The sequence below is a fragment of the Scyliorhinus canicula genome, chromosome 8, assembly GCF_902713615.1.
Source record: "Scyliorhinus canicula chromosome 8, sScyCan1.1, whole genome shotgun sequence".
Taxonomy (NCBI): Eukaryota; Metazoa; Chordata; class Chondrichthyes; order Carcharhiniformes; family Scyliorhinidae; genus Scyliorhinus; species Scyliorhinus canicula.
Window position 1 is genome coordinate 65002801 of NC_052153.1, and position 6136 is coordinate 65008936.

At 48.7% G+C, this 6136-nt stretch overlaps 1 pseudogene; it reads left to right on the forward strand.

Moving 5' to 3' along the window:
* The first annotated feature begins 5572 nt into the window (after positions 1-5572).
* On the forward strand, positions 5573-5691 carry LOC119970812 (annotated as a pseudogene).
* Positions 5692-6136: the final 445 nt, after the last annotated feature.

Genomic DNA, 6136 nt, shown 5'->3' on the forward strand with positions numbered 1-6136 from the left:
TTTGAGTATGTTTGCTGACAATTCCATATTAGCAACTGATGTACGGCACGTTTCAAGACTGCACAATAGCCAGATGTGAGCAGGCAAAGAAGGAAAACTGAGGGTGGGGAAAAGGCAAACTGTGGGCTGGGGCAAGGAAGAGAGGAGTCAGGCAGCGGGGAAAGGAAGGGTGGGGATTCTGAAGGTGGGAGAACAATTTGCGCAGGAGAAACCAAAGTTGGGAAGGGCATTTATTCGACCAGTAACTAATGGTTATTCATTGCAATTGTACCGATAACTAATGATAATATTGGTAATGTTTAAATCCCCATCATAACCAACAGTTGCACATTAACTCTCTAAGAAACTTTATGTAACTGGTAATAAAGGTATAAAGCCCAATCCCCTGCAACTACTGCTAATCCTACACCCAACTGATGTGCACCATTAAATCGTAGTCGTACAGTCAGGTTGCCCAATTCACCACTTTCACCAGGCCCAATATTGCACCCTATCCTCTTGGACTTAGTTTCTGTTTGAAGAGGACATCTCTGAACTGGGAATCTCAGTCAGAGCTGGGTATACAGTCCTGGACTTAAATCCAAACAACATGGTGATGTCCCCATTCACTGCCTTGCTGCTGCTGTTGCTGAATCTAATAATAATAATAATGGGTGGGATTCTCCGACCTTCCCCGCCGGGTCAGAGAATCGTCGGGGCTTGGCGTGAATCCCGCCCCTGCCGGCCGCCGAATTCTCCGGCCCTCCAAAAGTCGGCGAGGCGTGAGTCGCGCCGCCCGCCCCAGAGAATGGCGGGGACCGGCGCGACTCAATCGGCCCCGGGGCTGCCCGAAGTCTCTGGCCCACGATGGGCCGATGTCCCGCTGCTTTTTTGCCGGTCCCGCTGGCGTGGATCAGACTAGGTCCCTTACCGGCGGGACCTGGTGGCGAGGGCGAGCTCCGGGGTCCTGGGGGGGCGCGGGGTGATCTGGCCCCGGGGGGTGCCCCCACGGTGGTCTGGCCCGCGATCGGGGCCCACCGATCGGCGGGCGGGCCTGTGCCTTGGGGGCACTCTTTTACTACACGTCGACCGTGTCAGCCCCCGCGATGACCGCCGCGTAGGTGACCCCCGCCCTGCGAATACGCGGGGATGACGTCAGCAGCCGCTGACGCACCCATGCATGCACGGACTCTCGTCGGCCGGCGGAGTCCCTTCAGCCCCGGCTGGCGTGGTGCCAAAGGCCTTCCATGCCGGCCGGCGGGACGCAAACCACTCCGGCGCCGGCCTAGTCCCTGAAGGTGCAGAGGATTCCACACCTTTGGGGCGGGCCGACGCCGGAGTGGTTCATGCCACTCTGTCCCGCTGGCATCCACCGCCCCACTGGGTACGGGAGAATCCTGCCCCATATCTTTGAGAGATGCTGCTCCCATGTCCACTCCCAACACATTTTCCTCCCTCTCTTGAGGCCCAAAAAGGACCGACTCAGTGGAGTATGTCCAATCTAAAAGCACAGATGTGTCTGTAGAAAGCAGGACAGGCAAGAAGAGTGTCCATTAACTGCCTCAGTTAACAGTAATAGGTGTGGCAGGAAAAAAAACCAGGCACAAAACTTGTCCCACCAGACTGAATGTCATTTTTACAGAAAGAATGAACGCTTTCAATTTGTGTGTGTCAGCAAGAGGCTGTATAGAATTAACAAAAAGAGACACCTTCAAAAGATGACAAGATCCATGAAACAGATGATATCAATGATATGGAGATGTCTTTGATTGGAGGGATCCAGGAACCAAGCAGAAGCTACTGGAGTGCTGATATCCTAGGAGAGGGAAGCAATACATGGTATAAGTTAGACAGGTGCAGAGGTTTGGATTCTTTCTGATGCTGAACTGTGGGTGGAGCAAAGTTCTCTTCAGCCATCATGCAAAACACTGCATGTGCCATGAGGCACAGAACTCAAAGTCATGGGGCAACTTCAATTTATAAAGAGAAAAATCACTGAGACCATATGTGATTCTGAACCAGAGCTATTCAGGGAGGCCTGTACCAAATTATATCTGATTTACAGAGTAGACAAACTGGAAAGTTGAAAAGATGGCCTGAAAACATCAAAACCGTGGCAGCATGAGGAAAGCTGAAGATACCGTGTCACAGCACTCGACATCCTGAAATGAAGTCAGTGCGCCTGTTTACACCAAAAAGGTTCCTCATCCACCCGCGCCAAAGGTAAAGAAGGAAATTGACTTTATGTTGAATCAAAGGGCTATTTCACCTGAGACAGAAACAACAAGCTGGCACTCACGGGTGGTCCCAGTGCCAAAACCCAATGGATCGATCAGAATTAGCATAGATCTGACAGCTGAACAACAATGTGAACATGAAATTCATTCTGTTTTCTGTGGACGAGAACTTAGCTAAGTTGGGAAAGTGTTCAATCTTCAAGGATCTAGATGCAAATAATAATTTTTGGCAACTACCCCTCATTGAACAGTCTAAGTTGCTCATAAGCTTCCTTACACCAATAGGGAGGTTTTGGTTCATCATCACTCACATCAGTGCCAGAAATCTTTCAGAGGACAATGTCAAGTATCCTAAAAAGACTGAATGGAGGTGTACATCACATGGATGATGTCCTGATACATGGATCCATTCATGCAGAACCTGACACTGGACTGCGAGCTGTGTTACAATGCCAACAGGAAACAAGTCTTACACTCAACAATAAATGCACTAAATGCAAATTTTCACAGCCTAACATCAAGTTCCATGGGCATATTATGAATGCGACTGCTGTTGGAGTTGATCCACAGAAGACAAGAGCAATCAAGGAATTTCAGATGTAGTAGTCCGGGCTTGAGACAATTCACACCTCTTTAACCTGTGATTATCCCTCTCTCCAGTCGCACCGTCTAGACCTGTAAAGACTTAATTACTTGCAAAGACTAGCATTCAAAGTATCATCTTGCATCATTGAATTTGTCTATATATATGTTTGTGGCACCCACCTCTTCATTCGCCTGAGAAAGGAAAGCTAGTGATTATAAACAAAACTGTTGGACTTTAACCTGGTGTTAACATAGAACATAGAACAATACAGCACAGAACAGGCCCTTCGGCCCTCGATGTTGTGCCGAGCAATGATCACCCTACTTAAACCCACGTAACCCGTATACCCGTAACCCAACAATCCCCCCATTAACCTTACACTACGGGCAATTTAGCATGGCCAATCCACCTAACCCGCACATCTTTGGACTGTGGGAGGAAACCGGAGCACCCGGAGGAAACCCACGCACACACGGGGAGGACGTGCAGACTCCACACAGACAGTGACCCAGCCGGGAATCGAACCTGGGACCCTGGAGCTGTGAAGCATTGATGCTAACCACCATGCTACCGTGAGGCTACCGTGTTGTAAGACTTCTTACTGTGCCCACCCCAGTCCAATGCCGACATCTCCACATGAAGAGTTATTATTATTACTGAAAGGAACAAATTCTAATTTGTTTCATGTTGTCTGCCAGGGTACTTTTTGTTGCATCTTTTCACAATTACTATCCATTGCAAATCACATTCTAATTGCAGGACCCTGGGCCGGGATTCTCGTGGACCGGATTTGGCGCCACGCCAACCAGGGCCGAAAGGACTTTGCCAACAAGCGTAAGTACGCCCATGCGCCGGAGCGTTAGCGGCTGCTGACGTCATACCGGCGCATGCGCAGGGGAGGGGGTCTCTTCTGCCTCCGCCATAGTGAAGACTATGGCGAAGGCAGAAGAAAAAGAGTGCCCCCACGGCACAGGCCCGCCCGCCGATTGGTGGGCCCCGATCGCGGGCCAGGCCACTGTGGGGACACCCCCCCGGGGTCAGATCGCTCTGCGCCCCCCCCCCCCCCCCCAGGACCCCGGCGCCTGCCCGCGCCGCCAATCCCGCCGGTAAGGTAGGTGGTTTAATCCATGCCGGCGGGAGAGGCTTGTCAGCGGCGGGACTTCGGCCCATCGTGGGCCGGACAATCGCCGCCTGGGGCCCGCTGGCCAGCGCAGCACGATTCCCACCCCCGCCGAATCTCGTGTGGTGGAGAATTCGGGACACGGCGGGGGCGGGATTGACGCCGGCCCCGGGCGATTCTCCGACCTGGCGGGGGATTGGAGAATCCCGCCCCTGTTGTCAACAAATAGTCCCAGGTAATTAACAACATTTAGGAACATTTCTGTGTTCCTATATTTAAAAAAAGTTGGCTAAGTACATCAAGAAAATTTGATAGTATATTAGAGACACTTCCCATTACCCCAGGCTCTGCTATTGAAAAATCCAACCCAGCCTTGAGTATATTCAAAGAATCAGCCTTCACAGCTCAGTGGGGTAGAGAATTTCAAAGGGTCACAACTCTCTGGGGAACAAAATTCTCCTTCATCTCTATCTTAAGCAGGAAATCCCTTATTCTGGAACTATGCCACCCTAGTTCTAGATACCCTCACAAGGGAAAATATCCTCTCAGGATCTACCTTGTTCATATTTTTCACTAAGGTCATCTCAATTTTGTGCCAATAGTCATCTTGCCTTGAAATTATTCTAGCTTTCTACCTCTCTCATCTCCATTAAAATGTGCCTGGAAACCTAACTCTTTATTTGATAACACTCCTGTGAAGTGCTTTGAGACATTTTATTATGTGCTGGAAACATTTACACAGATATTTGTTACGATATTCCACAGGAATGGTTTTGAAAACCACCAACCTTGCAACTTCGCATTGCCTACAGTAAAATGGCAGTTTAACGCAGAACTTTGTCTGTTTGTTACCACGCATAATCTTAACAGTATTAGATTTAGCATTTGGACTATCTCAGGGGAAAAGCTATTGAATTTCACTTGAGCTTTCAATTGTGCAAGTGTTTCCACAGCATAGGATGGATTAAGTAAAACTTTGAAGAGAAGTTCAAATTAAATATAAAACTTACAAACAGTATCAATGGTGAGCAGTGAAGTGTGCCGTTTTAAGAGTGTACATGCAATTTGTTCCTTTTTGTAAAGATAGCAGTTATCATCTCAGGATCCGCAAGCTTTGCCCTACCTACAGCCGAGAAGATTTGCAACTAACCTTCATCCCATCAATGACACTTTAGCTGCCAGCAGGTATGTGATAGTGGGCTAATAATGGGTCCTTTCTCAGATTTCTCACTTTTCCCTTCGAGAAGAGTCAGGTCTCCAAAATGCATTTTGCCACCTCGTTTGGCTAACGATCAGGAGATATGAATTAAAATCCCACTTTGGTAGCTGGGGCATTTAAAGTCGGTTAATCAGGGTGGCACGGTGGCGCAGTGGTTAGCACTGCTGCCTCACAGCGCTGAGGAACAAGGTTCGATCCCAGCCCCGGGACACTGTCCGTGTGGAGTCTGCATATTCTCACCGTGTCTGCGTGGGTTTCACCCCCACAACCCAAAGATGTGACGAGTAGGTGGATTGGTCACACTAAATTGCCCCTTAATTGGAAAATAAAGAATTGGGTACTCTAAATTTATTTTAAAGAAAATACTGTTAATCAAAATAATCTGGAATAAAAGATAATATCAGTCATGATTATCATGAAAATGGAAGAATTCTGATGGCCATACTAGCCTGAAAATGCCAGGTCTTGTCTGATCTCAGAAGCTGAGCACACTCAGGCCTGATTAGTACTTAGATGGGAGATCACCTGGGAATACCAGGTGCAGTCGGCTTTTACTTGGTTATTTATGTTAATCAAAGTGTTTGAAAGAATTCATATTGTTCATAAATGCTCTTGAGAGGAAGAAAAGATCTTACATGGTCCATTTGTAACTCCACACCCAAAGCAATGTGGTTAACTCGTAATTGCTTCCAGAAATGGCCCATGAAACCACTCAGTTGCTAAAGATGGGCAATAATCAAGTACACCATGAGGGGATCGGGGGAGGGCTCTTACCTGAGGTGGCAGCCGTTTTTCTCATACTGCAAAGAGTTAATCACCATCAGCTGTTAGGGGAGGTAGAGTTTGTAGGGCAGCACGGTAGCACAATAGCTAGCACTGTTGCTTCACAGCACCAGGGTCCTAGGTTCGCTTCCCAGCTTGGGTCACTGTCTGTGCAGAGACTGCACGTTCTCCCTGTGTCGGCGTGGGTTTCCTCCAGGCGCTCCGGTTTCCTC